The following is a 12575-nucleotide window of genomic DNA, read 5'->3' on the forward strand; positions in this document are numbered from 1 at the left end:
TCGACGAAACTGAGTGGATAAGGTTTGGGAGTTGGTGAGTTTGGTCAAATGAACCTTATCTTTAGTCTGACACAAGACACTCTTTTTCAAACTTACACCATGCCCATCATTCCTTGAAAACCCAAATTTCAAATAAACATGATTTTAAATTACCAACAACTTGCACAGTTAACTTGTTAAAGATCAAAAAGTTGAAATTTTGAAGAACACTTTGAGGTTTGAATGAACTCTTATGAAGATTTCAGCCAAAGCATCAACTGACAAACTTTCGGAACATAAATTTTGCATAAATTTTCAATAAAAACCAGTTCCTAACATGCAAACATTCAAATAAACAGGGTTTTCACTAAAACTTACAGCAAAAACAACACAATGTCAACTGATTTTTGAACTATTTTTGAACTATTTTTCCAGAAAATATGAATTTTTTAAGAACAAAAATCTGAAAAACACAAGAACACACTTGTTTCAAACACGACAATGTTTGGTTTTAAACAAGGAAAAGAGCCAAAGCTCTGATACCAATTGTAGGTCCCGTTTTTCCGGTGGACCGATAACGTAAACCTATCCTTGTTTATCAAGAACACGGTAACGGGTGCGGAATCCCCGTGACGGTGCAAACCAAACAAAGTTTAAAATAAGAACACGCATAACCAAAAGATTCAATATCTATTGATTAGGGATGAGTACAACCCGAAACATATACAAACAATGTTTACAGAGTTTCACTAAGTCTCACAGGTCTCTCATGTCCAAGTTTTACACAGAAACAAATGAGAGCTATTTATAGAAGACACAGACACAGACTTGACGAAACAGAAATAATTGTTAGTGCACGAATGTCTATCGCCTTCGTCAATCCGAGCCGTAGCGAGATAACGAAGAAATCAAGTCTTTATAAATGTCATATCTAGTTACAAGGCAAGGTGGCAAACTTGTAATTAATGAGAAATCTCATTAAACTGCCTTGACCTATAAATAGGAGTTTATGTCATGAGTTAGTTAGATTTTTGGGAGAGTTAGGAGAAGAGATCTTGGAAGACTTCTAGAGAGAGAAAGTCTAGAGAGAGAAAGTGTTGTAAACGTGAATCTTGTACCGGAATTGTCACATCTTTCAATAGATTTACGTTACTAGTACGGTAGTGTGTGTTCGGTCCCGCACGTTCACGGATTCCGCACATGAAACATTCGTTACGCAATCGAACGGCGTCAAAACCGGTCCTACAATTGGTATCAGAGCCAGTTGTGAGTGATTACACTTGAATCAGTTGGTTTTTCAGCTCAGAAAAGGATTACAGAACATTTGGCTGGTTAAATTGGACTGAATTTTTGACAGAGTGTGTGAAACTATCTTCTAATCAATCATTGTGAATATCAGATCTTGATTCAACCTAAAAGTTAGAAAAATTGACTAAAAACTACCTTCCGTTTGAACGAAGAAATGGTGTCCGTTTGAAATGTGTATCCCATCGTTTGAAAAATCAGGTTCCATCGTTTGAAAGTTGATCCCATCGTTTGAAAGTTGATTCCCTCGTTTGAAATTGAATCTCATCGTTTGTAATGGATCCTATCGTTTGAAACCCACCGTTTGAACCTGATCCCACCGTTTGAACCTGATCCCACCGTTTGAACTTAATCCCATCGTTTGAAAAGTGACTGTCCGTTTGAAACTGTTGTGTAAACTAAAATCTGTCGTTTGATACTGTTTCACCGTTTGAACATTAGCAGTCCGTTTGAATCAACAGTCCGTTTGAAAATATACAATTCGTTTGAAAGAGTGTTTTCGTTTGAAATGGATAATCAGGATTTTTACAACATGTTTTCGGGAGTTGGTGCTACTCAAAGTCCGGCGAGCATCATGCAAAATGTCAACTTAGAAAACGAACTGGGAACCATGCAGAAGCCGCCAAAGTTGATGAGTTTAGATGAGTATTCGGGATGGTCCGGGAGATTCAAAAATTGGGTGCAGGCCAACCATCTAGAGTGCTGGATAAAAATCGAACGGAAGTATGTTCCTCCGGTAGACGGGTTGAATATGTTGAAGACCATCGCAAGTCTTACAGATGCAGAGCAGATTGAATTCAAAGCAGAAAAGAAGATGGTTAGCATTCTGCAGCAAGCGATAAAAGAGGATATTCTAGTTCTGCTACAGCACGATGATAGTGCACAGTCGATATGGCAAGCTTTAGAACAGAAATTCAAAGGCAGTGCGTCGATGATCAAGAGTAAGAAAGCACTGATAAAGAAAGAATTTGATATATTCACGGGAATTAAAGGCGAATCGACAAAGCAGCTTATCGAAAGGTATTGTCATCTGGTGGTAGAGATGAGAAGGTTGAAAATCGAAAAGACGAATGAGGAGTGGATAGACAAGTTATGTGATGCACTTCCCTATGAGGAATGGGGAACTTATTTGATGATGTTGAAAAATAGTTCAGATTTTGTGAACTATAGTTTGAGTGTGTTTATAGAGAAGATCGAGGCTCATGAATTGGAATTGGTAAAGATCAAAAAGATGAACTCAGCGAATATGCCACAAGATGTGTCTTTGTATTATAAAAATAGTCCAGCAACATCGAATGTTCAGAGTCCAAAGATTCAAACCGGGTTTAGTGCAGACAACACATCTACTGCTGCTTCAAATGCCTATCAGTCAAATCAGTCGACTCCATTTGCCAACTTCGAGCCAAATGTCAAAGTTTCAGAGCAGAATTCTCCTCAAAGTTCTACAGGTTCAAATCAACAGACTTTTGTGTCCGGTGTTCAATGCAACATAACGGTCAACATCAAGAATGGGAATGAGATCACCGAGAATGCAGCCAAGCAGCACATTGCTTTACTGGCATCAGTTTTGGAAGCTTATGAAGGTTTGGTAGCTGGAAGGATCGGTAATCCCGATATGACTAAAGAGGATTACGATCAGATCGATCCGGAAGAACTTGAACTGATAGATATAAAGTGGTGCATGGCGAGTCTGGTACGAAGAGCTCAACGCTTTATGGAGATCACTGGTAGAAGCAGTTTGTCAGGCCCTGATCAGAAATTAGGGTTCGATAAGTCAAAGGTTACTTGTTTTAAGTGCAAAGAACGTGGTCATTTCAAGCGCGAATGTCCCAATCGTGAAGTGCAGAATCATCAGAACCCGTTTACAAACGATTATTACAGACAAGCTATATATCATCGACCAAATCAACAATCTGCTGTTCAGAGACCTCAGATTGAGAACAAACCAGAGAAGGCGCTTATCGTAAACCAAGATGATGAGAAGGTTGCGTCTGGGTTTAGTTGGGACAAGTATATTCCAGGAAAGGATGATCAAGCAATGATGGCTGAGGTAGTTGAGATTACCGAGACAGTTGCAGAGTCGAAGGATGAGGTGGTTACTGAGAATGTCGGTGAAGTAGTTTCTAAAAGTGTTTTTGAGTCTGGTTCTGAGGTGGTTGAGGAAGTAGTTACTGAGATGGTAGATGAAGTTTCTGAAGTGGTGGTTGAAGAAGTTGTTGAGGTTGTTGATCAAGTGATTCCGGAGGTTGTTGAAAAGGTTTCTACAGATAGTTCTGCAAAAGCTGAGGAATCTGTGACAGAAGTTCTCAATTTTCAATCACGACAGGAGGAATTTGTCTATACTATGAAATCAATTCTACCTTCTAACGTTTTTGATTCTTTTGCAGATTATTTTGAAGAGCCAAGAACTGGAACGTGTCCGAGATTTGAAGCAGAGAAAGAAGAAGTCGAGGAGATGATCGACGTGTCGAAGGAAATGACTGAAGAAGCTCTAAAGGAGATTGCAGATAAAGCGCTGATGAGCAAGTTAAAAGAGGTAGATTCAGACATCCAGGAGTCAGTTGATAAAGTGTCAGTTCTAGGAGAGGAAATTGGAGTCCTAGAGGTCAAAGTTGTCAAATCGTCTGAGTCAGAGTCAATTCAAGTCGGTAAAGTTGTCTGTGAGGATAAGAATGTAGATGAAAATGTTTCAATCCCTGAAACACCATGTCAAAGTTGTTCATAACCTTGCATGGAGTGTCTTGAAAAAGACACTAAGTATCAGGAATTGAAACAACATACTGATTTGGTGAATTTTGATCTAGAACAGGTAAAAGAGGCATATGACACGTTATCTAGGTCAATCAAAATGATTCAAAAAGAGAGTCTTGAAAATTATAAAGCAACAAAGTTGGCTCAATCCACATTGTTTGATAAACAAAGAGAAGTTAATTTTCATCTTGACACGATCGCATCTTTAAGAAAAGAACTTGAGTTGGTTAAAATTGAGAATGACAGAATTGATCAAAAATTGATGAGTTATGTAGCTTCATCTTATGTGTTAGAACAAATTGTACCTCAATAGCTACATGCTTCACCTGTCTTCAACAGTGTTCCACCCCCAATGTGGAATCATTATACGCAAAAGTATCCAGATGGGGTGGAAGCTGCGTTAAAGCTTAAGTTGAACACCATTGAAAGTGATTTACCTGATAATATTGACATCACTTTCACTGCATCTGACACTGATAACGAATCCCAGGTTATCAAAACTGTCATTGATCAGGTGTTGGATGATGAAAGTGAAAATTCTGAGAAGGCTAACTCGGTGAAGTCTGTCAGTGATTCTGAGGAGGAGGGGAATTTCTTAGATGGTTATTTGTTGAAAACGAATGAAAGTGCGAATGATGATCCGATCATGGTGGTTTACACTATGATTGGAACTGACAAACTTTATTCGGACATTGAGTTTCCACTTGAGAACGTCAAGTTTGAGAATGTTGAGAAAGTTTTTAAGTTGGTTGAATTGAGTGATAACGAAATCAAGAAAAATGATTTCTTTTCAAAACTGAAAAAGTCAGTTGGTTCTTCATGTCCCACTAATCCAGAAAAGAGAAATGGGGTGGGTAAAAGCCAAAACAAGAAAAACCAGTTAAAGAAAAAAGGTATTGGTTTTGAGAAGAAAATGGCTAAACAGGTGTTCAAGCCAAAGGATAGAATTGATGATGTATTTGTTGTGGGTCCTAGCACTGAGACTGAAAAAGAATATATCTTTAGTCAAAAGGCCGTGGATGATTTCAATGCAGCGCAGAAGCTGAAAGTGGAAACTGTTCCTACCACTTTTGTAGAGTATGAAAAACGCGTGTGCTATCGCTGCAATGAAATCGGACACATGGCTAAACAGTGTCAGAAAGTTTTTAAGAAACCGGGTGTTGAAAAAGCTGTTCAAAATCAAGTGGTTGAGAAGCCAAAGGTTGAAAAACCTAAGGTTCAAAACAAAAATGTTTCAAAACAAATTGTTCAAAAATCTCGACCAAAGTCACCGGTTGTTGAAAAGGGTAAACAAGAAATGATTTCCCCGATCCGTATTCTTAAAAGAGGTGAAACCTTGAAGTCGGAGGATAAGCCGAAGTCGATTTTCGAAATTAGTGAATCTTCTAAGTCTCACAAGACTTCAAAGTTTTATCCCAAAGCAAAAGGTTTTGAAAATCAATCATGGATCGTGAAATCGAAACCGCCAGTTGAAATCAAGAAAATGGAAAGTATTTTAAAAAATGAGTCAAATCCTGTTAAAGATGATGTTGTTGAGTTTGAGTCTGAGCTTGATAAGTTTTTGTCAGAATTTCCCACATTGAACAACATAGTAAAACCAGATGTGAAAGAAAAAGAGGCTTCAAATGTTACATTTAGTTTTCCTAAAACAAATGAGAAGTGCAATGTAGTGTTCGGGTATGTGTCAGAAGTAAAGAAATCGTGGGCATCATTGTTTGAGTAATGTGTTTGTGTGTTGGTTGCAGGGGCTGCCCAAGTCTGTTCTTTCGAGGTGGATAATGGACAGTGGAGCATCACGCCACATGACTGGGTCATTAGCTCTCTTGTATGATGTCAAGGCTATAAATGGAAGCTACGTGGGGTTTGCTGGAAACCAAGGTGGCAGAATTGTCGGCCAGGGAAAGCTTACCAACGGCGTAATATCTTTTGACAAAGTGAACTACATTGTAGAGTTGACAAACAACTTGTTGAGTATATCACAAATCTGTGATAAGGATTTTAGCGTTCATTTTACAAAATCAGAGTGTTTGGTTTTAAAGCCAGGGTTTAAAGTCCCTGATGAGTTGGTGCTGTTGCGCGCTCCGAGGGTTAACGATCTTTACATTCTAGATATGAGCGCTACAACGCCAACAACTCCTCAAAAACAATGTTTTGTTACAAAATCAAAAGCTACTGAAAAAGAAACTGTGATGTGGCACCGGAAAATGGGTCATATTCATGTACAAAAGATGAATTTTCTGGTGCACAATGATTTAGTTGAGGGTGTAAATGTTAAGAATTTTCATTTGTCTGATGATTGCATTGCTTGTAAAAAGGGTAAACAGGTTAGAAAGTCACATCCGCAGAAGATGCTCAACACTATCGGGTTACCTCTTGAGAGATTGCACATGGATCTCTTCGGGCCTGTTAATGTCAAAAGCATCAGCGGGGATTCTTATTGTTTGGTGGTGACAGATGATTATTCGAGGTTTTCGTGGGTCGCATGTTTGAAAAGAAAGGATGAAACCTTCGAGACGTTGATGATTTTGTTTAAGAAGATGGAAACGTTGTACAAGCTGCCGATCAGAAGAATTCGGAGCGATAACGGAACGGAGTTCAAGAATAACAAAATGTACGAGTTCTGCAATGAGAAGGGGATACTACATGAATTCAGTGCGCCGTACACACCACAGCAAAACGGTGTGGCTGAACGAAAGAACAGGACCCTGATCGAGACTGCACGTACAATGTTGGCCGATTCCAAGCTTCCGATTTACTTCTGGAGTGAAGCATTGTCAGCGGCATGCTATACCTTGAACCGAGTTCTCACCATGAAGAAATACAAAAAGACGTGTTTTGAGCTGCTGCATCGATACAAGCCAAATCTTGAGTTCTTAGAACCTTTTGGCTCTCCGTGTACTTTTATAGATGTTGATGGTAAATTCGGCGCAAAAGCTAATGAAGGGTTCTTTGTAGGATACGCCAGCCCGCTAAAAAGGGTATTTGTACCGTGTCTGGGGAAAGTGATTCAGGTTCATCATGTGGATTGTCAAAAGCACACGCCATCACAACAACTTCCCGGACAAAGATTCCTGTTCGACTACGACAAACTCTGGGAATCGTTTCATTTGCCGTCCGAGCCGAGTGATGAGGAACTTGCTCTTATGTACCTGTATCAGCAAAGTCAGTAACAAGAGCCAGTATCTAGACCGCTAGATGTTCCTACACCCATCGTGGGTACTCACGATGATGAAGCAGGACCGAGTGGAACCGTTCATATACCGCCAGAGGAACCAACTCCATCATTTGACGTTTCTGACGACTCAGAGGAGGAACCCGCTCCTACGTTTGACGAGGAACCAAATGAGACATCAGAGGAGGCTGTTGATCAAATCGTTGATCTCGACATTTCAAATCTGGAATCGGAAGTTGTGGTGCCTGATACTGTGATGCCACGGACACTGTCTTACCACCCTTCAGAACAAATTATTGGTGATCTACAGAGTGGTGTTAAGACGAGACATCAGATAGACCGTGCTTTTACATGTTTTTATTCAGATATTGCTGATATCCAGAAAGAAGTCTCATTCAAATGTTTTATTTCGCAGATAGAGCCCAGGACTTACAAAGAAGCATTGACCGAGGATAGTTGGGTGAATGCTATGCAGGAGGAACTGCAATAGTTTGAGAAATTGGGCGTCTGGAGACTTGTTGATATGCCGAAGAACCAGAAGTTGATAAAGACGAAATGGGTATTTAAATGTAAACGTGACGATAGAGGAGTCGTGGTGAGGAACAAAGCACGTCTAGTGGTCCAAGGCTTCAGCCAGCAGGAGGGAATAAACTATGAAGAGGTTTACGCGCCGGTCGCAAGGCTTGAAGCTATTCGTATCTTTCTAGCCTTTGCATCCTGGAAAGATTTCAAAGTCTATCAACTCGATGTTAAATCAGCTTTCCTGTATGGCAAGATTCGAGAAGAAGTTTATGTGGGGCAACCACCCGGGTTTGCAGATCCACTGAACAGAGATAAGGTGTACCTACTGGACAAAGCATTATACGGTCTACACCAGGCCCCGAGAGCCTGGTACGAGATGCTTTCGACCTACTTGCTGGACAACGGGTTCACAAGAGGAACAGTAGACAGCACCTTGTTCACGAAAGAAGAAGCTGGACATTTGCTGATCGTGCAGATCTACGTTGATGATATAATTTTTGGTTCCACCAATGACGAGTTGTGCAAACAATTTGAGATTGTAATGAAGAAGTTTGAAATGAGTTCTATGGGGGAGATGAAATTCTTCCTCGGGTTACAAGTAGAACAGCTGCCTGATGGAATCTTCATTCATCAGACGAAGTATGTAAAGGACGTGCTAGACAAGTTTGATATGACAAATTGCAGTCCTGCATCAACCCCCCTCGCACAGAACCATGGTATTTGTCCGGATGAACAGGGAGTGAAGATGGATGGAACGTTATACCGATCAATCATTGGCTCGTTGATGTATCTTACAGCCTCCCGTCCCGAAATCATGTATCCGACATGTCTGTGTGCACGATATCAGTCGAATCCGAAGCAATCGCACCTGACGATCGTCAAACGCATCTTATGGTATTTGAAGGGTTGCCCAAGCATCGGCTTGTGGTACCCTCGCTCGGGTGACTTTACCTTATCCGGTTTCGCTGATTCAGATTTTGGTAGCTGTAAACAGAACGCAAAGTCCACCACTGCTGGGTGCCAGTTCTTCGGAACTCGGCTCGTTACCTGGCAGTGCAAGAAGCAAACTGCAGTTGCGCTCTCCACGTGTGAGGCTGAGTACGTCTCAGCCTCTAGCTGTTGCTCGCAGATCCTCTGGATCCAACAGCAGATGCGCGACTTCGGTCTGCAATTCTTGGATACTCCGATATTTGTGGACAATGAAGCAGCTATAAATGTTACTAAAAATCCGGCTCACCATTCGAAAACAAAACACATTGAATTCCGTCATCATTTTATAAGAGATTGTTACGAAAAGAAATTAATACGGATTGAATATGTGAGCACCGATGATCAGAAAGCTGATTTTTACACAAAACCGTTTGATAAAAAGAGATTTTATTATCTTTTAAGGTTAAATGGGATGAAAAATCTGCAATCTGGGAGGGTAATCGAGTGTGAAGCCGAATTGGGCGGCGATCTGACATGAACCGTATCGTGTTGTCAATTTTCTTTTGTACAGTTGTATTTTTTTTGCTTTTCGTTAAAAACAAAAACACAAAAATATGTTTTATTTTTAGGGGGAGATATTCGCAGAAAAATACAAAAACATTGTGACAACTCGAAATTTAGAACCTTTCGTTGTGTCTTGATGTAACATGCTTGTACGTTATGTGATTAGTTGACATGTTTGGTGCAATGATATATGTTATATTTATGTGTATGCATGTATGTGTATGAACCGAAACAACAAGGACCCGACTCGAGACCATGTGGTCTCGAGTGAACAGTAACCGGTTTGGGCCTTTGGCCGGTTGGGCCACTTGGGCCGTAAACCCCTAGCCGATTTGTAAACCCATTAGGGTGCATCTTGGGGGAACTAGTATATATAGGATACTCTTTGCCAACCTTACCACTCTTTGGGCAACCACACTCACCCTCCTCTACACACTCTCCTACCAAAACCCTAAGAACACAAGCACACTCCCCCATTCTCGGATCCAATCGGTTGGCACTAGGATCTTCGGTTCAAGCTTGGAAATCGACATTGGAGTTCACCTTTCCTACCCCTCAACCGGTTAGTATTTCTTAAGGCTTAGTGTTAATGTGTTCATGTTGTGTTTGTGCTTGGATTGATGAATGTTAAAGTGTTTGACAATATGTTGTTGTTGAGTTATGCATGAATGATATGTGTTGAAAATCGGTTCATGAATGTTTCTTGTTATTTGTTGACAAAAGATGATATCACATGTATGATAATAAGAAATCGGTTAACATGTCTCTAAATGAAGGTTGAACCACTAAGTAATCAATGTTCATAAAAACCGGCTTGAACTCGTCATGAAATCGGATTAGCAAAACCGAGTTGTGGTGTTATGTTATATGTGTGATTTTGATTATGTTTATGGTTGATGCAAAATATGCATAAAGGGTTATTGTATGTTTGAATGTTTGAAGAACATGAAGAACTTGTTGAATATGGGTTGAATGTTTGAAATTCTGCTTGTTTGATCTGATTTCATGAATTGTTAGACAACAAAACATGTTTTAGTGGATAGTACAATATTTGTGTTGCATGACATTCAAATTCTATTGGATAGTACAACTGTGCAGAATCAGCAACTGTTGGGGAGTCGAGACCCCTGGTTGCGACTCGAAACCTCCACGTTGCGACACCAATTGCGAGTCGAGAACACCTGGTTACGACTCGCAACCATAACATGACAAGCCGAGACCACAGGTTGCGACACAGATTACGAGTCCCATTGCGACTTGAGACCTTAGCATGATCAGCCGAGACCACGGTTGCGACTTAGGTTGCGACTCGCAACCACCCATGATCAACACAAACAGCATGACTCGAAACCATGATTGCGAGTCCGGTTGCGACTCGAGACCACGCTTATTGGACTTGCTTAGTTACGGGCCATGGTTAATGGGCCGGCCTTGTGGACTTCTGTGTTAACTATTTTATGCGTGTTTTGGGCTTAAGTGATTGGGCTGAACAGATGGGCCATGCCTATACGTGCTACTGTTAACTGATTTTGTTGTGCACTGTTGTTGAAACTACCATGATGTAACTGTATGCCATGACTACTACTTGTACGTGCACTGCTTGGTTTGAATCTGATTATAAGTGGTATCTATGTTAGGACGTAATTGACTACTTGCGACTTGATTGACCTTTCTGTGTTACTACCGAGCAAACCAAGGTGAGTTCACACCCTCTACAAAGCATGGGATTCCCTGGGTTGGGAACGGGGTTAAGGAACGTGGGTTCCTCGTCCTCCTTGGGTAGGACGGCTATGGTTCAGGAATGTGATTCCTCGTCCGGATGGACGGATAACTCGTACTAGACTAAAACTCTATCACAAAGTCCCTCCTTTTTGTATCGACTAATCGCCGGGCCAATGGCGAGCGGGTCATTAGTTAGATAGCGCTATTTAGGTCTGACAAACCTCACACCGTGCCGCAGAGGGCGGGCGTGAACTAATGGATCTGGGGCACGTCAATGATGATAGACATTGATGATTTTCAGGGCACATAAACATGACTACAGTCAGCAGTCGATATGGTAACGAGTCTAGTGTACGCATGGGGTAGCCCCCACGGCCGAAATGCCTGATAACTAACATGGGGTAGCCCCCACGGCTGGAATGCCGGAGTAACTGGGAATGAACAAGTCACGTTTTTAAACTATGGGATAACCCCCACGGCAGGATGCCAGATAAAGGAAACTGTTTTCGAAACAATTAAAAACGAACACCCAACTGTGAACTCACTCAACTAGTTGTTGACTCGTTACTACATGCTTTGCAGGACCTTAGGTACTCAGCTGGAGCTTGGATGGAGGAGAGTCGTTGTGGGACACGGATTGCTGCGTACTATGTTAAACTTGAAACCATTTGAACTTATGTTTTAACTTTAAGACTTATGCTTCCGCTTGCAACTTAAACTTGTTTGTTTAGAAACACCAATCGTATTGGTTAAACTTTTATAACTGTTTATATGCTTGTTCAGTATGATTGGTGGCTGGATCCTGGTCAGTCACGCCTCCAAGCGGCAGTACTCCGCAGGTGGATTTTGGGGGTGTGACAGATTGGTATCAGAGCCATTGGTTATAGTGAACTTGGTTTTAATAAAGGGGAAACGTTTTTGTTAAAACCAGACTATAACCAGTATAGTGCTCAACGGTCCACAACGACGCTCCACTCCACATGCAAGGCTCGACATACTAGGTAATATGATATGTGTATATATTGCCTACTTGTTAGTTACATAGTACATCGCCCATGGTATGCTTGATTAGTATAACTACTGCTGCTTGAACACGTGCGTGCTTACTCTATCCTACTATCGTACTTTCGAGAACCTCTCTCACTCGTATTACTCTTATTATGAAGAATCATGTCTGGACGCGTTAACATGACACAAGCCCAGTTGACGGCTTTGATCAACGAACGAGTTGCCGCAGCGCTTGCAGCTGCAAACGCAGGAGGTATATCCTGCAGTCCGAATTTGTTCTAGGATCATTTGGATCCTACCCTCGTGAACCAACCTTTGTGTTAAACTCTGTCTTTCTTTCACCTACCCTAGGTCAATATGCTCAGGCACCGGTGTGCACTTTTAAGACCTTTATGGACTGCCGACCCACTACTTTTAGCGGAACTGAAGGAGCAGTAGGTCTCCTCCACTGGTTTGAGAAACTGGAGTCCGTGTTCGAAATGTGCGAATGCCCTGAAGCGCACAGGGTAAAGTATGCTACTGGTACTCTCGAGGGTTTGGCCCTCACGTGGTGGAATGCTCAAGTGCAAATGCTGGGGTTGGTTGCTGCCAACGCCACCCCATGGGAAACTTTCAAGGAAAT

This window comes from Helianthus annuus, chromosome 10 (assembly GCF_002127325.2).
Source record: "Helianthus annuus cultivar XRQ/B chromosome 10, HanXRQr2.0-SUNRISE, whole genome shotgun sequence".
Taxonomy (NCBI): domain Eukaryota; kingdom Viridiplantae; phylum Streptophyta; class Magnoliopsida; order Asterales; family Asteraceae; genus Helianthus; species Helianthus annuus.